Here is a 23,815-nt window from a genome sequence, read left to right as displayed (position 1 = left end):
TAGTGAATTTTTTTCGTACTTGTTGCTAACAGCAGTATTTCATTAAATAAGAGTTTTGTCAGGAAAAAAGCATATTTCTTTGCAAACACGAAATACAAAATTGATACAGTGCACAAAGGAGATTTTGCTACAGATAGCCTGCAGATTCACCATTCCACTTCCGATATCGCCTTTACTTCTCCTGACGAGCACAATCTTGCCTCCTTGAAAGGAAAATTCGCTGGCGCGTCACCTGTCTTTCTCACACTTGTGATGTTTACAAGTCCCCTTTCTACTATCCTTCACCAATATTCTCTAATGCGTATCCATCGTATAATCTAACAGTTAAATTATAGTTGGTGAATGACGCAACCAGCCACTGTATCTTCCTAACATCAGCCAGTATAGCTGTGTTGTGTGAGACCTAGGAAATGGCATTTGTTCACTTGCGCTTTTACTCCTCTTCTGGAAATTTATTTTACTTTCTTCGTTGGTTCTTCGGCGTATAACTTGGACGGCAGTTAATTTACTCGTCATTCTAGAACTTCCACTTTCGATACTCCCGCCGTTTCTGTGTGAATATCTTACTAGTCTAAACTTTATGCGGTAGCTGTGTGAAGAAGGCTTTGTTAAGCACCCCTGATTTGCTTGTCTCACTTGAGACAAATGGTTTTCCCTATCCTCATTCAGTCCGTACTAGTTCTCAGAGTCTAATGATATCGATGTTGGCGGAACGGTAAAAGATAACTCAGACCTTTGTTATTTTTCCTGCATTTATCGCCAGTAGCGCAACAATACCGTGTTGCGATATCCAGGCTTTACTGGTCGCGTTTAGCGCCGCTGCGTTTCTAGCCTAATGAATTGCTCTTCTGTTCGAGTAGTTTTCTATTGTTCGGCAAAGCGCTACCCGAGGAAGCACTCTGGTAATTTGGCGTGGTACTGCGTTACAGTGACGTTTCGTCTTATGTGACATGCAAGCGTGTTTAAGATTAAAAGCACTCGTCTGCGATTTAGAAGGATATGGCTTGGAAGTGTATGGTTTCACGGAGTTCATGATCAACGATTTCAAATTTCTTTCCTTAGACCTAGTTCTGTGTGTGTGTGTGTGTGTGTGTGTGTGTGCGCGCGCGCGCATGTTCACGCGCGCCATATAGAATTGCTGTTAACAATTTGACCATTTACTGCTTGCCAGTATGGGAAGTGAGACATTCAGACATAACGGCTGGAACGAAGACTGGCATCACACGTTCAAGAATTCAACTTTTGTGTCATATCACAGACAGAAGATACAAAGAAAGTACCTGTAAGTGCACATCTCATGTGGAACTACCACGTTACCATAATAGTCAGTTAATATATACACAAAAAGTTGAGAATTAGTCATCTTCAATTTCCACAGTTGTTTAAAAATACCACCAACAACCAACATTTCGGAATTTTCCGAAACTGCGACTTTCAGAACGATGGTGGTCGAGTTTATGCTCGTTCTGCGCACAAACGACATGCTTTCTTCGACAACCAGTGAGCGTTCGGTAGTGTTTTGGGCGGTCTTCTGTGAATGATGTATGCAATGCGAGCATTAAACGCGAACGTAGCAGTTATTCGGTGGATTTCTGTTCCATTTGTTGCACGTTGTCATGGCAGATGGTGGTGGTATGCGACGGATTTTACCATGCAAACGAGGGCCATAGTTTGCAGGATACACATTTTGTTCAAGAGCAAAGCACATGTACTCGAAATGCCTGCCCGATTAGCCGTGTGGTCGAACGCACTGCTTTCCGGGCGCCGGCCACCGGATTCGTGACGAGGTCCGTTGTGCCGACCAGTCTGGGGATGGTTTTTAAGGCGGTTTTCCATCTGCCTCGGCGAATGCGGGCTGGTTCCCCTTATTCCGTCTCAGTTACGCTATGTCGGCGATTGCTGCGCAACCACTTTCTCCATGTACGCGTACACCATAATTATCCTACCAAGCAAACATTGGGGTTACACTAGTCTAGTGGGGCTCCACTGGGGGCCGAACCGCGCAATAACCCTGGGTTTGGTTTGGTACGCGGTGGCGGCGGGGTGAAGTGGACTGCCGTAGCCTGTTGTGGGGTTATGTATCACTGCGGGCTACGGCGGGGACGAAGACTCCCCGTCGTTTCTAGGTCCCCAATTCCGTACAAGTAATACATATACGCGCATACCGCAGCTGCCGCTTGGAACCGTCAACAATGCAGCCCCCGTCCTTGACTCGACCTGCGCGACCCGGCTTTGTTCATGGATCGGATTGCAGTCGTTGGAGGTCACTAGAGTAACAAATACATGAGGAACATATCAACCCTTATGAAGCTGTGCAAGACGACTGTCGGTGATGTTTTTGTGAAATGGGAACCCGATGCAGCAAACAGAGCTAAACCAAGAACAGGCACACTTCACGTGCTGGCGGGCTGGGACCATCGAACATGGCGACAATTGCTTGTAAAAAAATCGCATGAAATCAGCGGGAAAAAACCCTCATCATTTACAAAGTGCTGCCAGTAGTCTAGCCGGCGCATTGACTGTTCATGGAGAGTTTAGAAGAATCGGGTTCAATGGCCAAGCAGCTGCCCTTACGCCACACATTTCCGTGGTCAGTGACGCTTTAGGTTGTATAAAGAGAGACGCCATGCGACAGTGGATGACGGGAAAGCAGTAATTTCGAGTAATGAATCAAGCTCTACGCTGAGCCAATCCGATGAAAGGATCTGGGTGTGGCGAATGCGTGGAGAACGTTACCTGCCGTAATCTGTCATGCCCACAGTGAAATGGGGAGGAAGTGGTGTCACGGTATGGGGATATTTTTCGTGTTTGTGGCGTGGTCCCCTCACTGCATGTAAAAATATGCTAACTATGGGCGGATATGAACACATTTTGCAATATTGTGTACCGCATGCAACAGATGAACAATTCGGAAACGCGACTGTTTTATCATGGCTGTGCACCCTGTATCTGTGAGGTAATGGTTTGTTGACAGTGACATTCCTGAAAAGGACTGGCCTGCCTACAGTCCCGACCTGCACTCAAATATGAATCACGTGAAACTTCAGCTGGCCAGGGTGGCCGAGCGGTTCTAGGTTCTTCAGTCTGGCACCACGCTACCGCTACGGTCGCAGGTTCGAATCCTGCCTCGGGCATGGATGTGTGTGATGTCCTTAGGTTAGTTAGGTTTAAGTAGTTCTAGGGGACTGATGACCTCAGATATTAAGTCCCATAATGCTCAGAGCCATTTGAACCATTTGAACCCGAGAAACTTCTTTACAGACTTCTGCGTCGACCATCACTACTTTTTCTGGTTTCGGCTCTTTAGAAACAATGTGCTAGCATTCCTCCACATACGTTCAGACACCTCACTGAAAGTTTCCCCAGCAGAGTTCGAGCCGTAATAAAGGCGAAAAGGAGATACATCCCATTTACTATTACAGGATGACAATTATTGAACTATTTGAAAAAAAATGCGTAAATTAGTTACAAACTACGGCGTACACACACTTTACTTAACGTATGAATGTTACTACAGATATTCGGATTTAGGTTATGAAATGTTCGATATGCCTGCCATCATTGGCGATGATGTGGCGCAGACGAATAGCGAAATTCTACTTGACCTGATGAAGTGTCGGAATATGGATGCTGTCGATGACCTCCTGAATGGCAGTTTTCAGTTCAGCAGTGGTTTTGAGGTTACTGCTGTACTGCTTGCCTTTAATATAAGCACTCCGTCTTCAGGCCACGAGTGGACTACCGGGACCATCCGACCGCCGTGTCATCCTCAGAGGAGGATGCGGACAGGAGGGGCGTGTGGTAAGCACACTGCTCTCCCGGTCGTTATGATGGTATTCTAGAACCGAAGCCGCTACTTTTCGGTCGAGTAGCGCCTCAGTTGGCATCACGAGGCTGAGTGCACCCGAAAAATGGCGACAGCGCTTAACTTCGGTGATCTCACGGGAACCGGTGTATCCAATGCGGCAAGGCCGTTGCCTGTCTTTAATATAGCACAACAATAAATGAGTCACATGTGTTCAGATCCGGAGAATGTGCCGTACAATAGAGGCCCACGCCCGTGGCCTCTGGTTAACCCAGAGCCAGAATGCTGTCCCCGAAGTGCTCCTCCAGAATATCAAACACTCTCCTCCTTCGATGGGGTCGAGCTCCGTCTTGCATGGACCATAACTTGTTGAAATCAGGGTCACTTTCGATAATGGGGATGAAATCATCTTGCAAAGCCTTCGTGTACCGTTCGGTAGTCACCCTGCCATCAAAGAATATCGCTCCGATTACTCTCTGATTGGACATCGCATACCACACAGTCACACGTTGAGGGTGCTTCTCAATCGCGAAATGCGGATTCTCAGTCCCACAAATCTGCCAATTTTGCTTTTTGACGAACCCATGCAAATGAAAGTGTCATACTAATTCGTGTCATGCCCCGGCCAGCCGTAGAGTTTGAACGTCCTAACGCAAACCGTTCAGAATTTTTGATGATTTTATTTCATAGAGTCCAATAATTGTCAGTTTGTAGGTGTCCGCATGCTTTTGATCAGATAGTACAGCCAATAGAATTCTCCAGTGTGAAAGCCATCCTGTTATGTGGCCGAGTTACCCTTTCATTACGTGAACCTGCTATATATATGTACGTGCCTCGTTAGGTATTAACGGAAATAACGTCGTAAATCTTTTGAGTCTAAGATTATCAGTATTACTGATAAAAATAATGATACAGGGATCACGCTGATCTGTTATAATCTCATCGAATAACGCTCGTGAGCCTACATAAGGCACTTCCGTGACGTACAAAGACTCCACTGGAGGATTAGCGTGCGTTAAATGACGTGGATTTTCCCGCTATTGTCACATACGTCACCACATTACTGAGCCATTACGAGGATCTGAATTCAGCATGAATGAGACTGCGAACGGGAAACATGTCGCAGATATCGTTGAGAAACGTGGGATTTAATACCTGGGATTTACGGTGAAATTGAGAACGTATCGAAGGCTGGGGCATTCCGAACCCGTCTTGTCAAATACTACATTTGAGACTTAAGATTCTTTTAGTACAAGTTACTACTGCCCTTAATATTGCGATAGCGTATTTATTTTAAAGGATAAATTTCCCAAGATCAGTAATTTACTTAGCACAACACAGCGACTTAACGCTGTGGATATAACCTTCTTCTGAGTGGCAATGTTGTAACTATCTGTAAAACTTACGTACCAGCCGCGAAGTGTACTATTCGATATATGAGTGAGTAAATACTTATTAGTAACATTAATTGTGTGTTTGTGTGGCAAGGCGGGGGGGGGGGGGGGGGGGGGGCAACGAGATGTCTAGTTCTTCGTTTTTTAAGTGCAGATAAGCATACGTTTGGTGAAAAACATATTTCTTCGAAACCAAAAGTTCCTCTACATAATACCCATTTACTTTGGTGCAAGTTATACGAAGAGTTATTATTACAGAAAGAAATTTGTTTCCTGTACTCTTTTGCAGCGTTGGTAAATATCTTAAAACAACAAAACAAATTTCCGTCAAGTCCATGTTTTTTGATGTTTCTAAACAGAAAAATGTCTCCTTGGACATGATTTACGAAATAGATAGCGGGAGACTGTCTCGAAGCCTAACTCGCGCAGGAACAATTTTGAAGGCAGAGAGCAGAGGCTGAACGGAATAAAGCTTAACGTAAGTAATTGTAAAAAATAGTGCAGAGGATGTGAAGGGGAGAAAGGTCGGCTCGCTTCTAGGACGTTTCAAGCCATCAGGTGACATCTGCGTAGATTTTTGAAGGATTTTAAACCTTATTATATGATTAGCGCGTGAAATGAATGACCACTTTGTCTACATCTACAGCAAAGGGCCTATAACGCTCCCTTGGTGAACGCCAGATATTACTTCTGTTTTACTCGATGGCTTTCCGTCAGTTACTACGAACTGTGACTTTTCTGACAGGAAATCACGAATCCAGTCGTACAACTGAGACGATACTACTTATGCACGCAATTTAATTAGAAGTCGCTTGTGAGGTATGATGTCAAAAGCCTTCTGGAAACCTAAAAGTATGGGATAATTAACATCCCTTGTTGATAGCACTCATTACTTAGTGAGAATAAGGAGCTAGTTGTGTGTCACAAGGACGATATTTTCCAAAGACGTGTTGGCTATTGGTCAGTTTTTTATCTTGGAGGCAATTCATAATGTTTCAAAATCCTACTGCAAATTGACCGTAATGCAGCGGATTACTTCTATTTCCTTTCTTGAGTATCAGCCTGACTTGTGCAACTTTCCCATCTTTATGTAAGGACCCTTCGACCAGCGGGCGGTTGTATATGATTGTTAGGTACTGACCTATTGTAACAGCATACTCTGAGAGCAACCTGACTAGTATATAGTCAGGATCGCTGGCCTTGCCTTAATGAAGTGATTTAAGCTGGCCCGCTACACCGAGGTTATCTATTTCTAAGTTACTCATGGTGGCAGTTGATCTTGATTCGAATTCTGAAATATTTATTTCGCTCTGTTTGGTGAAGGAATTTCGGGAAACTGACCTTATCACTCTGTTTTAGAGGAACTGTTATCACTAACATTACCATTGCTATCGCGCAGTAAAGGTACTGTTTGAGTCTTACTGCTGAAGTCCTTTACATACGACTATCATCTCTTTGGGGTCTCTTCCAGATTCCATCTTGGGGATACTGCGTTCTTTTAAATTTGGCATGCTTTTTTCCTTGCTTCTGCAACAGTAATCTGACCTGTTTTGTGTACCATGTCTTATTAGTTAATTTGGTATATATTCAATTGTCACTGATACTATTTCTTTGAATATTAACCACATAGGGCCTACGCTTAGTCACTCTGGAGGGCGTGGAGATTGGAAGACGTGACGCGAAGTTTAATCTGGTTTTTTTAAAACAGGTACAGTGTCGCGGAAGCGAAATAATTTTCCTGTATCAAATTTAGAGATTTGTGTGTGTGAGCTGTGTTGCGATGGGATGATTACTCATTTCCTGCCCGTGTTGTTTCGATTGTACTGACGTCTGCGTGGATATTCTTGGGAAGTGGCATGTTTTTCGACATTTAAGAGCTGTTTCTCTTTGATAATCGCGTGAAATTCCCAAGTACCTGTCTCACCTCGACGGGTGTTGGGCAATGTGTCGGCTCACGTAGGCACGTTGCAGATAAAAGTAGTAAGTTGTCTGCAACAGCTGATTTGGATTTCAGAAGTTAGCGTATCTCCGTCTGCAGTTGATATCTTTGGCTACGTTTGCTGTTTGGGGAAGTGTGGGTTTCTCCTGGAAGGCGGGTGCAGGCAGCGTTGACAGACTAATCTGTGTTTACCGGAGTCTACGCGTGTAAAAGAGTAGAACTACAGGACTGCTATTTCCATACCTAGTTACGTATCGGGGAGAGATCACATTGGATTGAGAAGAGGACTGTCGTTAGTCTGACGTATTTAAGAGAAAAATGACTGCCAAAAGGCACTTTCAAATTTGCCACAAATTAATTTCGTATTCGTATGAGAGATCCACAATGAACTCTGCGGGTACATCATTAAGTGCAATTCTTATTCTGTTACTATTCGAACTTCCTTTACTTATCTGCATTATTTATCACTGCCATTTTCCTTGTGTAGGAGCTTGAAATTTCTCCTCTGCGTGCTTCAAGTGCCTGCTTTGTTTGTCGGCGGACTTGTAGCTCTGAACATTTCTGAAAGAGGTTCGGGCCGGCTGCCGTGGCCGAGCGGTTCTAAGCACTTCAGTCTGCTACGGTCGCAGGTTCAAATTCTGCCCCGGGCATGGATGTGTGTGATGCCCTTAGGTTAGTTAGGTTTAAGTAGTTCTGAGTCTAGGGGACTGATGACCTCAGATGTTAAGTCCCATAGTGCTTAGAGCCATTTGAACGCACCGAACAAACCATGTATCATCGGCACCTCTCATTACGTCATTTTGCCAGTGCTGCCTTCTCAGCTGCTCTAAGAGCTTCTTGTACCTGAATGTGATGGCTGTAAAGCCAGAAATATTACATTCCTACTTAGTCATCTGTCTCTGAAATACTAGACGTATGAACGATGAAAATAGTTTGGTGATTATGTGGTGTAATGACACCCTCGCTTCTCCGCTTTGAGCTGGATAATTCACTTCACGGAGAATGTACATATCAGTAGAAAACTCTCCAAAGAGCAACAACGGCCCCCTTGTGATGTAACCTTGGGCTGAAATGAAATGAATTGTTATGCACTGGGAAGATGTCAGACCTAATTCTGCCAGTCAGTGACAAAAAAGCGAGAGAAACGACGCGACCTCTGCTTTTGCCTGCGGAACATCCCGTTGGTGGTGCTATCTTTGCCCGTTTATTCAGGATTGCGCCACGTCCTTCCTTCCTCCTTCCTGTTTTATCTGCGTGCAGCCAACGTCAGCACAGCCGTCCATGTAGACGTCTCCAGAGACCCCGCAGATAATGCGCTCTGAGGAGCCATGGCTAAAACGTGCCGCGGAATAATTAGCCCCTAATGACGTCACCCGCTTTACCAGTTCACCTCAGTGTTATGCAAAGCAAGCGACGCAATAGACACAGTAACGCAGAAAACAGCAAGGGCCTAGATCTGTCTTGCGATAAAAGTAGGGAACAAACCAATTAGGTACGTTCAGATGGTACCAGAACTTCTGCGTATTTGAAGTAAAAATGATGGTTAAGCTCTGTCGATATGGACATGTTCCCACTCACATTAATTAGCCATTGACATTAAACATCCTGAAGTAGTGAAACGCGTGCTTGAACATAAATGGTGATAGTAGCCAAACCTGGAGGTGCGTTTTTGTATTTGCCCACGAGTGGCACCTGTGCAGCTGCATTAGTAAGAAAGAAGCAGGAGACGGACCAAATACACTCCCTGTTCGGAAGAGAACATCAACCACCAAGACTGTAATCGAGAAAAATTTTCCTTCAGACAACGGACAACACTTGCAAACCGTAGTATACAACTCTGGCATTGCTCATCGACAACCCCAAAGAAGAACTTGCTGCAGGTTATCACTTCCCGTGCGAGACATGGAAGATCCTCAATAGAGTGAGGACTGGAGATCTCGGTGTACGGTGAACATGAAGAAATGTGGATACATCTCAGGGGGCGAACTGTGTGAATGCGGTGAACCTCAAGACCACCAGCATTTACTCAACTGCACGAAACTACCATATCCTGTTTCTATGGACGATCTGGTTGTCGCCAATGATAAGGCAGTCCGTGCAGCGGAATTCTGGGCGGCACATGGAATATAAATGTTCACACATACTTTGTAATCATTGTACATGTATAGTATGTTCTGTTCTGAACACGTATTGAAACTTCCCCTTCAAAAATTAAGAATGACTGTGCTGGTAAACTTCTACGTTATTTGATTTTCAAACATCTGAGCAAAACTGAACGTACTCACAGTTCTCTCTTTACTTATTCTGATCATCGCTAAAGTGAGACACAATATTTTTTAGCGGAACGCAATCTGACTTTCAATAATCCCTACAAAAGAATGGCCGTGACTAACAATAACCTGTGCATTTCATGAATCACTTACATCAGAAAAATTTTCGTTACTCGAACTATTGCAATACAGCGGGCGCCAATACTGCCAGCTAAATAAAAGTTCCTAACTACTAAAAACTTTGATGTTCAAATGGCTCTCAGCACTATGGGACTTAACTTCTGAGGTCATCAGTCCCCTAGAACTTAGAACTACTTAAACCTAACTAACCTAAGGACACCACACACATCCATGCCCGATGCAGGATTCGAACCTGCGGCCGTAGCGGTCGCGCGGTTCCAGACTGTAGCGCGTAGAACCGCTCGGCCACCGAGGCCAGCCTTTGAGTTTCGCCGATGACATTGTAATTCTGTCATGACAGCAAAGGACTTGGAAGAGGAGCTGAACGGAATGGACAGTGTCTTGAAAGGAGGTTATAAGATGAACATCAACAAAAGCAAAACGAGGATAATGGAATGTAGTCGAATTAAGTCGGGTGATGCTGAGGGAATTAGATTAGGAAATGAGACACTTAAAGTAGTAAAGGTGTTTTGCTATTTGGGGAGCAAAATAACTGATGATGGTCGTAGTAGAGAGGATATAAAATGTAGACTGGCGATGGTAAGGAAAGCATTTCTGAAGAAGAGAAATTTGTTAACATCGAGTATAGATTTAAGTGTCAAGAAGTCATTTCTGAAAGTATTTGTATGGAGTGTAGCCATGTATGGAAGTGAAACGAGGACGATAAATAGTTTGGACAAGAAGAGAATAGAAGCTTTCGAAATGTGGTGCTACAGAAGAATGCTGAAGATTAGATGGGTAGATCCCATAACTAATGAGGAAGTACTGAATAGGATTAGGAAGAAGAGAAGTTTGTGGCACAACTTGAGTAGAAGAAGGGATCGGTTGGTAGGACATGTTCTGAGGCATCAAGGGATCACCAGTTTTGTATTGGAGGGCAGTGTGGAGGGTAAAAAATCGTTGAAGGAAACCAAGAGATGAATACACCAAACAGATACAGAAGAATGTAGGTTGCAGTAGTTACTAGGAGACGAAGAAGCTTGCACAGGATAGAGTAGCATGTAGAGCTGCATCAAACCAGTCTCAGGACTGAAGACCTCAACAACTACTGGAGGCACTAACTACTGATAGGCATAGTTAGCAAATGAAATATGTATCCACCACTGCTGGCGGCCCACCTCCAATTGTCCAATGCCACGGGCTGCTCACATCCAACTGCCCAACACTGCAATAGCGAATCTTCCAACAAAGAGTCCAACCACTCACAGATGGCACACAGCGCAGTCAGCGATTTTCATACAGAGCACTCAGTGGCGTTACCAACATAAAAACCTAAACAGCCTACTTACATCAGTATTGCCTACTGCCCAAAACAATTTGTAAAATTTTTTGTGGGGAGCGTGGGGGCTATGTTCTCAATACATGGCAAATGTCAGTCGTTGCTGTAGCTGCGTTATGTCGGAGGGCCAAGTTAATCCGAACGTGGGCAATTGACGGTGCTCGTTTCGTGGGTGCTCCCGCAACCAAGGTAGACGAAGTTTTTGGTGTTTCTTTTGAGGTCGCATGGAAGATTTTCACCGCATACACAGAAAATCATCATCCACTGAGCCACAACGCAAACGGAAGTGTGTGTTGAATGATCATGACAGATGGTCACTGAAGAGGACTGTCACGAAAAACATGAAATCGATGGTTACAGAAGTCACCGCAGAACTGTATGTAGCATCCGCGTACCTTGTCAGCGCCAAGACATGGGAAGGGAGCCCTGTAGGGAATTTCACGGCGAGCTGGAATTCCATAACCACTCATCACGGAAGTAAATGTCCGTAAGAGGAAAACGTGGTGCCGAAGCCGTAAAACCCGTACAGTAGATCAATGGAAGAATGTCATTTGGTCGGATGAGTCGTGCTTCACATTCCTTTCCAACTTTTGGCCGAGTTTATGTCCTATGTCCTATGGCACTGGCACGGTGATGGTCTGGGCAGCCATGTAGTGGCTTTCCAGGGGGCCCATGGGAATATCGCATTACTGCCAAGGATTATGTGACCATTTTGGGTGATTGGGTCCATTAGATGATACAATATTTGATCGCCAATGGTGATGCTGTTTTGCAAGACAACAGGGCCCATTTTCACAAGACTGGTTTTGTGAGCACGAGGATGAATTGTCACATCTCCCCTGCCCACCACAATCACCAGATTCCAGTCTTAAAGTGCTTTGTGATGTACTTTGGATAGTTGGGTACGTATCGCAATTCTCCTCCATCATCATTGCCTGAACTTGCTACTATTTTACAGGATTGATGGTACAAGATTCACTTGAAAACCACTCAGGAGCTGCCTTTACCCATGTCGAGACGACTGGATGGTGTTCTGGTTGCCAACGGGCATCTAAATATGTTGTATTTGTGGTGCTTCCATATTTTTGTCCACGACTTGTATCGGTTGTCTGTACTCCGCAAGCCGGCTTACTGTGTCTGGCGGAGGGTATTTCTGCTACTACATTCACGAATGGTGCGTGGAATCACTTGCCTTCAGTCCCAAATAGAGGCTTCTGATTCAATAAATGGTTCAAATGGCTCTGAGCACTATCTATGGGACTTAACATCTGAGGTCATCAGTCCCCTAGAACTTAGAACTACTTAAACATAACTAACCTAAGGACATCACGCACAACCATGCCCGTGGCAGGATTCGAACCTGTGACCGTAGCAGTCCTGCGGTTCCAACTCCTAGGGGGAAAGGCCAAAGAAGGGGAAGGAGAAGAAGGAGGAGGAGGTGATGATTCATGCCGTCCCTCTTCAACTTTACGTGACAGCAGTTTGTGCTACTCCTGTGAATTCTAATGACCGGCTGTACTAACGTCGATAAAAATGCAAGATAACGGAGGGTCCTATGATCACGGTTAAAGTTTAATCGCGATTGTCTCCACGTTGCACCAACATTAAACGCTGGTTAGCAAACCGCGTTCAGCTAACCGGGAATTTGACTGCGGTTATCTCTGTGTGTTACAAAGGAAAGTAGCCGTTATACATGCAAAGATAGTAACACTTGTCTATGGTACTTACACACGCTTTCTAGTTTGTTATCGTAATATGAGTATTATTGCTGCGCATTGGAGAAGAAAAAAGGAGTCCTATTTTCTCAAAATTTAAAACAGATACCCTTTTAGAGGCAGTAGGCTGTAATCTGAAAATTTAAGAATGCGCGAAAAAATAAGAAAGAATGCGGGTTGGTGTAGTGTTAAGAAGAGGTGGGATTCGTCGATGGCTTGAACAGTAAGTAATACTGTATATGGATCTGATACACACACATACTAGAAGATATTCGTTATCTCAACTCAATCATCAACACATTTTCAGTTTCAAATCAAGTATACGTAAACTATAGTGTCTAATGTCAGTTTGCGCTAGCATAATATCCATATTTCTGTTGTTGCATTGATTGTCGTCTCTGAAGTGACACTTCATCACACAAATTTCAAAATCGAATTTCGTTTACTAATTTCATTTGAATGGGAGAGTTTTTCGAAGCTGCTCATCGGCACTGAAAAAGATATTTACCGGTAAGCTACAAACGTGAGACAGTCCACAAAACGTAAGAGATTTATCGACGTTTCGTAACAACAAAAACTTCCAGTGTATAAATTTTGTTTACTTTTTGACATCGACGTACGTTAAGGTTTCCGGCTACTATGGTAACATTCCAAACGTTGGCCTTTGCAACAAGAATTGCAGCAAATAGGTTATTTGTAATAAATAATATTGATTGTTGGATGTAACACTTTCATTAAATTAAGAAGGAAGACATGGAATCTTTATAAAACAAAAGGTGAAAACAAAAGTATTTGGAAGGAGGTGGACACGAGCGTCCTACCTTTCTCTTCATAGATCATGCTGCTATTAATTATTTTCAAACAATACTTAACACTATCACGTAATCATATGACATACCAGAATGTGCCAGAAAACAATTAGGCTATGGATTCAAAATGACAAATTGTATCAAAACGACGCGCTTTTGAAAGATAATCATTGTCCCGAAACATTGAAATCCACTGTACCAATGACTCTGGGAGGAAATCCATATAGTCCGCTGAGCCCTCTATCACGGAGTGTAATTCTTCTCGAGGAGGAAACTGTATTTATAGTGGAGACATTGTTGCTATGATCTCCGATACATCACTGGTGATTCTTCGCGCTGTTTTAATATGTACATTAACACTGTCACTAGTCACTCCCACTGATTTGACGTAATACCCACCATACTTTTTCTTTAGAAAGACAAGATCTCTCTCCAAATTTCCTGTCCCCAGAATCTTTGAAACGCTTTCCCCTTTCCACAAGTCTAAAACAACAAAACGCACCACCGTCTTAATACGGTACGTCTTTATTTTAGTCACGATCGGTTCAAGATAAACGAGCCTCCGATCTCGGTGAAGTTTATCAGCTCCCTCGTTTAACTTTAATCTAGGTTGGTGCAGGGTTAAATGGCGACATAACGGCGGTTAGCTTTTAACAACTGCTACTGGCCCTAAGATGCTGACTATTGAGATTGTCTTGATGGTCGTCTGCAAGGATGGGGTGACATGAGGGGCCCACTTATTTTTTTACTCACTGGTGTTGTCTGTATGGCTTTGAAGCAAAACAAAAATTATCACTGAATTCTCATACACAATAGAAACCATAAATCCTGTGGAATATAAGAAGTTTCTGTGTCACGTAGAAGATTTAGTTGTTGCGGCACGAGACTCTCGAAATTGATCAACTCCTTTACATAAAAATGACGATATTAGAGATTCGCCCTCCTGGGTAATTTTCTGTGGACAACTACGTTTGTCCTACATAATTCCATCTCATTTCTAAAGGACACACTGGCGTGTAGATACTCTAACCGATCAAATAGTGACCTTCCGAAACAAGACACGATGATATGAGCGCTTTATAGTACAGTAGTGAGCCTTCTATTTGAATAATTTTAAGGAAATTTAATTCGTACTAGAAGGAGATCGCTAACAAAACCATCGTTCGATATGTTTCTGAGGACTGCTTGTCAATTCCAGTTTAGGTTAAAACAGAAGAAAAGCTGCGCAATATCGCCACAAAGCAGTTAAATCAATTTCGTAACATATGCTGCTAATTACTCATTCTACATCACGCATAGACTTGCTACTAAAATTTTTACAACCCACGTCCTAAGAAGAGTCAATCAATACGTCGTTTCCTCCCACAAACACGTCGCAAGTTGACAATAATTGCAAAAGCTCGTTAGCGAATGCAATACGAGAATTCAAAATAATTACGGTGTACGATATATCTCTTGCTACCACATTGCATTGCAAGTTGCGGATGAAATATAGATTGAGGAAACAGAACGACAGAGTTACTCTGTATCAGGACTAATAGTGCTACTTATTTACGAAGTAAATCGTTTAGGTAACTTATGTTCCAACAGTTTCTAAAAACTTTTTTTCGATCTGCGATTCTTGCCTAGCCGAAATATCGTAAGAAACGGGGAGATCTAAGAACATCCGTTTCACTGGTGACTGATCTGTCCTCACGAGTTAGAAATTGTGTTCAGTATATCAGTTTCCCTGCTCGACATGTAAACGACAAAACGACGCTCGCCAGATATGGAGATACTTAGTCTAACGTCTAAATCAAGATTCTCAAGCCACCTGATTAGACTAAAAAGTTAGTTACTTCGTCATCCGGATCTAGCGCAACAAAACAAGAATTCATGAGAGTATAGTGGTCGACAGCAAAGGTCTGTGCAGAAATCCCAATACAAAATTCGGTTTGGAATTTTGAGACAGAGAAAGCCAAAACTTTCTTCAGGAGACATAGGATAAACAGTTGCAGCAGATACTTATCTCTGTCTTTCGTCTACTTCATTTGCCGTGCTGTTACGAAATGTAAATTACCAACACTCAACTTTTTTATCTTAGGAAAATCCCTTAAACTGTCAGTCTCCCAAGATTTTCTTCAGAGCGTCAATGAAAAATTTTCCACCCGCAGTGTTTGCACACGCACTCCTCGGACGATAGCATAAAGGCTAGACGTTGAGATTAGCGTACGTCGTCGAAATACCAGAATAGACCAATCGAAAACCGCCCGGATTGTAGTTTGGCTTATAAATTCTAATCTGTTGGTATAGTATATCAGACATTTGTTCACTAGACACCCGGCTCTCCATTGCGTCTGATACTCTGCAAGTGGTTTCTACGTAGTTTCTGAAACTCGAAGCAATTGGAATCAATTCGATGTTTGCCGCATAGCTGTATCGTCTAGTTAGCGTTAGCCGGTTCGGCTAATTCGTCACCAGATCCAGTTTCCGTTCAGCGGCACTACAATTTCCCATTTGTCTCCGCCAATACTGGATACAGAAATGGGTGAAAGTCTAATAGTATTAGATTACACTCACTGGTGATAAAAGAATGGACTTGGCTAGAGCGATTGTGTACGCTTGTTTGGGGATGATGCTTCCCGGTGACAAGAAGTGAAAATAACACATTAAGTAGGTCATACGGCGAGTGAATGAAAGAGTCGAAACGTGTAACGCGTTCTGAAGGGGACCATGTACAGGACTGTCATGAATGTTGCGAAACTGCATATCTGTAAGTTTCACAGGATTTATTTATTCATTGTCGGTTCGAGTGACAATATCCACTTAAAAACACTGATTTGCCACTTTATAACGACCGAGGTTTATCGGAAGTTCAAAATGGTTCAAATGGCACTGAGCACTAGGGTACTCAACTTCTGAGGTCATCAGTCCCCGAGAACTTAGAACTACTTAAACCTAACTAACCTAAAGACATCACACACATCCATGCCCGAGGCAGGATTCGAACCTGCGACCGTAGCGGTCACGCGGTTCCAGACTGTAGCGCCTAGAACCGCTCGGCCCCTCCGGTCGGCCTATTGGAAGTGGTCGCGAGTTAACTATATAATCCAGCGCAACTAGCGCTGTTTCGTGTTCCGTTACCCACGTACAGTTGCTGTCAGCCACAATGTCGTAGCGAACATTTAAACAGTAACATACTCTACTGTCTAATATTCAAAGTAAAGGGAGTATACTTATACTGCCTCATGTGTATGAGCTTTTTATAATGGTCATAAAGTAACAGCTTAAGCCGTATGAAAACAAGATTTTCCGTTTCATATTATTCTTTATTGCCACACTAACAGAAAATACCATTAGTAATGGAGAAGGTGGAAGATCCGAGACAGCTCGTAGCGCTATTGCGCGTTTTCAACCGCGAAGCGTTAACGACTGCAGGCGAAAAGAGTAACCGTCTTCAGAGATGTGACAACACTGAGGTGTTGCCATAGAGACGTTTAGAAAATCGCGTTACATTATTTGTTAAGGAAGTCCCGGGATCAACTTAAGCTGTTTCGTTGAAACTTATAACAGTGTACAGGGTGATCAGAAAGTTCCTTATCCCCTGCACACATATTCATAGACGGCGCATTGTATTAATGTGGGAAAATGGCAGATGACATCTCTGAGGTAGTGTGACTATTCTAAATTATTTATTCCGAAGTGTCTGTATGTAGTTCGTGTTCATAACAGACTATGACTCTCCTCCATGTACAATGTGAAATTCTCAACGTTGCTGGCATGAATAACAGTAAATGCACGTCGAAAAGCATCCTTTAGTTCGTCGACTGTCTCATAATGTGTGGCAGCAACCTTCTGTGTAATGAACGCACATAATGTATTGTAGCAAGATAACAGACCAGGACTTTGAGGTGGCCACTTTGAAAGTGCAGGCAAATGGACAGAACCACATCGAATCCATTGGTCAGGAAACACCTTTTTGAGTTATTCTCTAACGGCACTAGCATAATGGCCTGGTGCCTCCATTCTGCTGGGATGGTACACGACCGAATAGTCCCCGATCTTGCAGATGTATTCACAGTAATTCACAGTGCCGCCAAATAAATATAGAACTACGTAGTGGGTTGTAGTCATTGCATTCCAGATCATGTCGTGTGGTGGGCTGTGTTACAGTTCTTCAGAAATGTAGATTTCCTTGACCCAAGGAATAAATGTTTTTCGCTTTTGCACTGCGATATATTGCACTCCCCTGAGTAGAAAATACTTCCCCTTGAAGGTAGAGTTGTAAAGACATCGAGCATTCTTCCACAAGCCTCATGCCGTTTTTGCATGTCATTATCACTCAGTCCGAAGGTTTCAATGTCTTTAACTTTAAATCATTCTTCATATGTTTTTGTAATGTCCCAATTCCTGTGACCGCTTACGAATGGACTTTTTTTAGCGGACGTTCGTCATGCGCTGCAGCCTCCACACACGTTTCCAGTTGTGTTGGTGGTCGTCCTGAGTGAAACGTTTATGATCCGTTCCTCCGTGGTGTAAGTGGTGTCATCAGCTACAATTTAGATGTATATCAGCGCCTGCAACAATGAGAAACAATATATTAACATCTATGTAACATATTGGGGGGAGGGGGGGGGGGTAAGGGGACTTTGCCATCACACTGTACGACGACCCCGTATTCCTGTTTACATAATGCGTGGCTAGTTGATTTAAAAAATACAAAATTCGTGGTTCTGTATCGTCGACCGGAGGGATTTTTTCTGTGATTTGGACCTCTAACGGTATAGAATGCTTAGTTTACATTAAAAACCTCAAAGTTGGTTGAATTAACATTCAATTTTAACTTGTATGTCCGCTTGTTACTTGATTGTGGAGACGCTCCTTTTCATTGTTCACCTGTTTGCGCGAATGGACAGAAGTATGGCATCAATTTTCTGAGTGTCGAATACTATTGTTCCTAAGTCTAATTTACTGTTGCCTGTGTGAAACTACCTTTACTTGTGGAGAATACTATCACGAGCTAACGAAACGGCACAATAACTTCAATTTCCCTAACTGAGATAAGTGTAATATGCATCTTGCTATATAGTACCGGAAAGATTACACAGAAAGGGCTCATAAACTCCCTATAGGAAAATGATACAATGAACTGTATACTGATAGTTTAGGGGGAAATGGTTCCGACTAGCAAAGAAAATGATCTGTCGAGGTTGAGAAAAATGACATAAGTGATAAAAGACGTGATCATACCAAAACTGTTAGAAATTGTTCAAATAAACCGTATCCTGTGTACACCTTCGGCGGTATTTTTGAAACACAACGGGTGCTTCTGTTCCAGTTTTTCCTCCTTACCACTCCAAACACTCCAAACGAACTGATTTGGGAATCCACTAAAAAAGTATGATTTCAAATATCTCTCGTTGCTGACTATGAAGGAGCGAGACAAAGCCTAACAAAAGAAGCAACAGTGGAAGAATGGACAAAACTGTGTAAAAATGTTATAAATATTTGAAAAGAATACTGCCATCATGATGCTTAATGGAGAAGGATTTCTTACACAAAAAAAAAAAAAAACTGAAACACATGTTGGTCTTGGGAGAAGCGACTCCGACATTGTTTCATTCAGCTTTAGGAAAGACTAGATCACAATAATTTAATGACTTAAGATCTGTTAAAAAATTTACGACCTCCGACACTCAATAAGGAGCGGGCAAGTATACAGTATGTACGCTAATATTTTCGAAGTGTCAACAATGTTTTGCCTACAGGTAGTAGATAAGTGTGGTGGCGCGATTTCTATCAAATCATTAACACCAGTAAGACGACTACCCCGTGGCAAATTTATATTATAATGTAGGCCAGAATGTCCGATAGCGAAAACTGAGTTGCTGAAACATTCCTTATTGCCACACTCTGCGTGAAACTGAAGCAACAAGGGCAGACTAGAAGTTTTGAAAAGTCACTTAAACTTTGGGTTTCCAAAAGCAATTAGGGAAGTCCGTTGGTGGGTCTGCCCCAAGAACGCACTGCCTTCCGTACCTGTGTTCACAGTACAGCACTCGCCATGCTTTTTGCCACATGAAACTTCCCCAAGCTCGTCTGCAGTCGTTATCAAAAAAGATGCAACGCCCTCTCCTCCGGGAATGCCACACGTTATTTCCTTGCTTATCGAGAGCTTACGGACAATGAGTACTCCACGACTCCGTTGCGAATAGCACTTCATAGATTACAAAATGTCGCATCAATAGACATTTTGCAGATAGGTGCACTCATACAAACTGCTGCGAAACGATGCAGGAAATAACAGCAGTCAGACTGTCTGCTGTTTCATCATTGGTGGCCTCATCTATCTATCTCGTAATTATTATTATTGTCGTCATTATCTTTGCATTCGCAGCATGCGGTGTCATTTCTTGTCCTTGAGCTTCAGTTAGATTCTAACTTCCTCAGGAGTAGCTCCGCTGTTTGAGGTGTTTGTGCAATATTTTCGGCGGGTGTGTACGGTTGCAGACTGTACCTCTATTCCACCGTAGAAACTGAGACAGAACCTACTTGAAGATAGTCAGTATTCTTCTCGGATCATCAGTTATGAGAAAGTAGAGCGAGATAATTACGTGCTATGACTTGTGTCCCTCGGTCCCTCTCACCTTTTTATGAGTCGCTTTTTCGATTAAGGTAAGCGTAAAATGCGACGGACCCAGAAAATATAAGGCAGCCCATGTTATTTCAGCTTGCAGTAAAATGTCAGATATATACACGCAACAATTCACTTAATGTTTGTTGGTCATAAAGTATAGTTTATGCCGTCCCATTGTTGCTGGTGTAGATCTGTGGCCGTTCCATTTTTTTTTGGAGCACCTGGGTACTTTGCATAACTGCCGGCGAAATTAGTAGCTGTTCCCCATAAAATATTCGCTCTTCGCCAAGATTATATATACAGCTTGATATGTGGTCTGTGCGTTCGAAATGTATGCCAAGAAGTCGACACCATCTTTCATTATTTTCATGTTTATTCGTCCGTAGTATTTTATAAAGGCCCCGTATACGATCAAACAAGACGTCAAACTTTTCTACGTTTACCAATGTTTGACTTTTGACGGTGCTGTTTGACGTGTTCGTCAAAATCAGACCGTGTTTGAGAGAAATTTTGACTGATGAAAAGTTTGACAAGATAGCGGACGTTGTTTGTGTTTACGTTTCGCCGCATATGTTTAGTTAAAAAGAGATTTATTACAATTTGTCTGACTGTATCGTGACTTTCCACAACTATGGGGTACTACGACCAAGACTAAAAGCAAAACAGCACTATCAGTTGCCAAAATAGTATAGATGTCGCAAGGAAGAATTTAAGAAGAAAATCGATACTCTAGCCCAACATGGAAGCGCTAGACATACAAAATAATCGAAGTTCTCCGGTTCTGCCCCGCATGATACCGGCTAATGTTCCCATTTTGTGGTATTTTAACGAACTGTCATTAGAAGACCAAGTACAAGAGAATAATTTTATTTTTCAATATGAAGACAAGGTAACTCTAAACGAGTTATTAAAAGTTTCACTGTCACTTCGCAGGTAATTGACGTTACGAGTATAACATTTCCTTTGACAGGCTTTCCTGCGTGTCTTTCTCATTTGAAACCATTCCCTGGACCAGCATGTTGTTTTCTTCTTCTTATTTAAACACAGTGCTAGAAATGCTTTACCCTCGTTCGTAGCCGTTCCCACTGGCGTCAACCACAGTACACACGAACTATGTCTGCTTTAACGGTGAAGCTGAACTGACAGACTTGTTACAGGGGTGTAGACATAGAAACAGATGTAAATCCAGATCGTGCCAGTTTGTTTGACAAATCCGTCGATTGATAAGAGCGAATTTGACAAATAAATTTGTCGTGAACGGCGGCTTAAGGTAGATCTTGTACGCCTATTACGAGGTTCTCGGTGTCATTCACATCGTATTTACGCCCTCAGTCAAATGTTCAATTCTGCAGGTGGCACCAAACATGACCATAAAGAGGTTTCTCTCTCTAGAGTTGTTTCTGTCTTTATTGACAATGGTTTTTATTTTACCTAGTGCAAGTGAATCAGATAACGTATTACAATTTATTAGCATTGCTTATGCTACAGATTTACAGCCTTTATCAAAACGTCTACGTAATATGTATTTTCGTGTCCCAGCCGCTTACTGCTCATGATTGTTCCTTCCTCTTCAAATGTCCAAACCGAATCGGCCTGTTCTTTTCTACCCAGTCTACGTCACCGCCTGTCATCTTCGGCCTCTCTCTTTGATCGTCTGCTGTACGTGGCCCCACCGCATGACTTAGCAAATTGTTCTCATTACACCTACCTCCTCCCTACGTAGTTTCACACTCGTTTCTCTTTACACCTATCTCCTGTGTTTCAGAACGATACACAATAATAGCTCCAACAATTCTAAACGCCATTTCCAGAGTCAAATGGTTCAAATGGCACTGAGCACTATGGGACTTACCTTCTGAGGTCATCAGTCCCCTAGAACTTAGAACTACTCAAACCTAACTAACCTAAGGACATCACACACTTCCATGCCCGAGGCAGGATTCGAACCTCCGACCGTAGCGGTTCCAGACTGTAGCGCCTAGAACCGCTCGGCCACTCGGGCCGACTTTCCAGAGTCGCCTTTTTTAAGTTTCATTTGAAGTACTAGAACATGTGATTACACAGGTTACTGCTAAACAAAAGTATGTACAATCACTTTGCAATCCCATTATACGACAGCTTTTTTAACCATATGAAGGTGAAAAGGAAGAACGAGTTGCAACATCACTTGTTGAACTGAAACTAGTTTATTCAAGACAGACAATTCTGAAGAAGTAGACACACTTAAAACAGCTTCTAGTTTCTGTGAGAGTGGATTCAGAATTTGTCATCTTCAGAAACTAATCAGTGTATAGAATGCAATATTTAGTATGAGGCTTCGATGACTCCCCGAATACTTAAAAAACCCAGTAAGGTTCGCTTCACTTCAGGTATGCGCGTCTTGCCATAATGGTATAGCAGCATCATACGTCACATCAATCCTAGTACCTTAAGCATTGTGCGATGTTCCGCTTCACGTCTAATGTGCGCAGCAGTTAGAAGAAGAACATAAGTCAAATATGATGTGTTGACATCGAAAGCATTGGGGCCGGTTTTGAATAGAATTATTTTCTAATGTTTCTTAAGCCCCACTTGGTACCGGTATACAAATTTGCTACAGCATTGTAAATCAGCATCAATATCACTAATCTCTGCAGCGTGCGACGAAGTCACCGATATTATTATAGTTATAGTTGTCAGTTGATTATATAAATTTCCTCTCTTTACATTCCGATTCTCCCGTATTCCGCAGTACCTTGGTTTTAAAAGTGCCACAGCGGCTTGTCAACTTATTTGTAAGAATGAAATTGCGTGATTATTGCGCATGCCATTGTCATTTTATTCTCTAGTAATTTATTCGTATTGATAAGAAACTCATTTTTAGAGTTCATTGTGAGGAGAAATCACCACTTATGACTTCTAAAACACACGTCGCAAAACTATGAACATTATACTTACAGGCAGGAAGCTCAGTTTTGTATTACACTGCCATGTATGAATTCTGTCTGCAAACGAATTAAAATTTGCTACTTCTTTCCCCCTTGACTGTTGCAGTGTGGTAGTTTCTCAGTATTTGACATCAAATTTTCACATAATTCTCTATTATCGCGGAAGCCATTTATGATCGTCATTATTTGTTTTGATGTGCATTAACGCTGGGCACTGTCTGTAGTTACTTCAGTCCTACCGCGGTACGGAATAGTTACGTTCTTCGTTCAGAGATGGCGCACGCATCAGCTCTCCGTCCGTCGGCGTACACAGTTTTCACGCTGTGGTCGAGAGATGGCAGCGGCGTTCACTGCATCGTCGTGGAGACACTACAGCACGGGAGTCGTTAACGAACTGTTGTTCATTTAAGTAATAATGTTTACTTATAGTTGCTAAACAATTGACACGCTACTTTATCACAACTGCATTATTCTTAAGCTAATAATAACTGAATTCGTGCACTAAAAGTGCCTTTCGTGTTTTTTAACTCTCTCATGATAACACGATTTTAATTCGCGCTGAGTTAAAATAATGCACAGTACATTTCATCTAAAAACTTCTTCTAGTCACCATCGATTTATGGCGATGCTATATTTTCCTTAAACAAACTTTAGAAATAACATGAAATGCAAAAGTTTTGTACGTGTAATGACTTGAAAGGAATAACCGTACTCACCGGGTAACAGCGTTGCATTTGTTTGAAGCCTTGGGAATTTATGTCACCAAAATTGGTAGATGACAAAACATTCGATAGTAATAATCTCCAAGTAATCTTCTTGGGAGGCAGTTAATTTCAAATTACGCGCCAAGAGCGTTTATTAATTGCCTGTTTGTGTCGCAA

At 42.6% G+C, this 23,815-nt stretch overlaps 1 protein-coding gene across 4 annotated transcripts in view; it reads left to right on the top strand.

The window, feature by feature from the left end:
- The window catches only part of LOC126277996 (NF-kappa-B inhibitor cactus-like), a 91,808-nt gene that overhangs the window by 46,181 nt on the left and 21,812 nt on the right, over positions 1-23,815 (top strand). The gene's annotated exons all lie outside the window — the stretch shown is intronic.

The sequence above is a fragment of the Schistocerca gregaria genome, chromosome 6 (assembly GCF_023897955.1).
Source record: "Schistocerca gregaria isolate iqSchGreg1 chromosome 6, iqSchGreg1.2, whole genome shotgun sequence".
NCBI lineage: Eukaryota > Metazoa > Arthropoda > Insecta > Orthoptera > Acrididae > Schistocerca > Schistocerca gregaria.
Note: the sequence above shows the minus strand (reverse complement) of the source record. Positions and strands in the feature narration are given on the sequence as shown.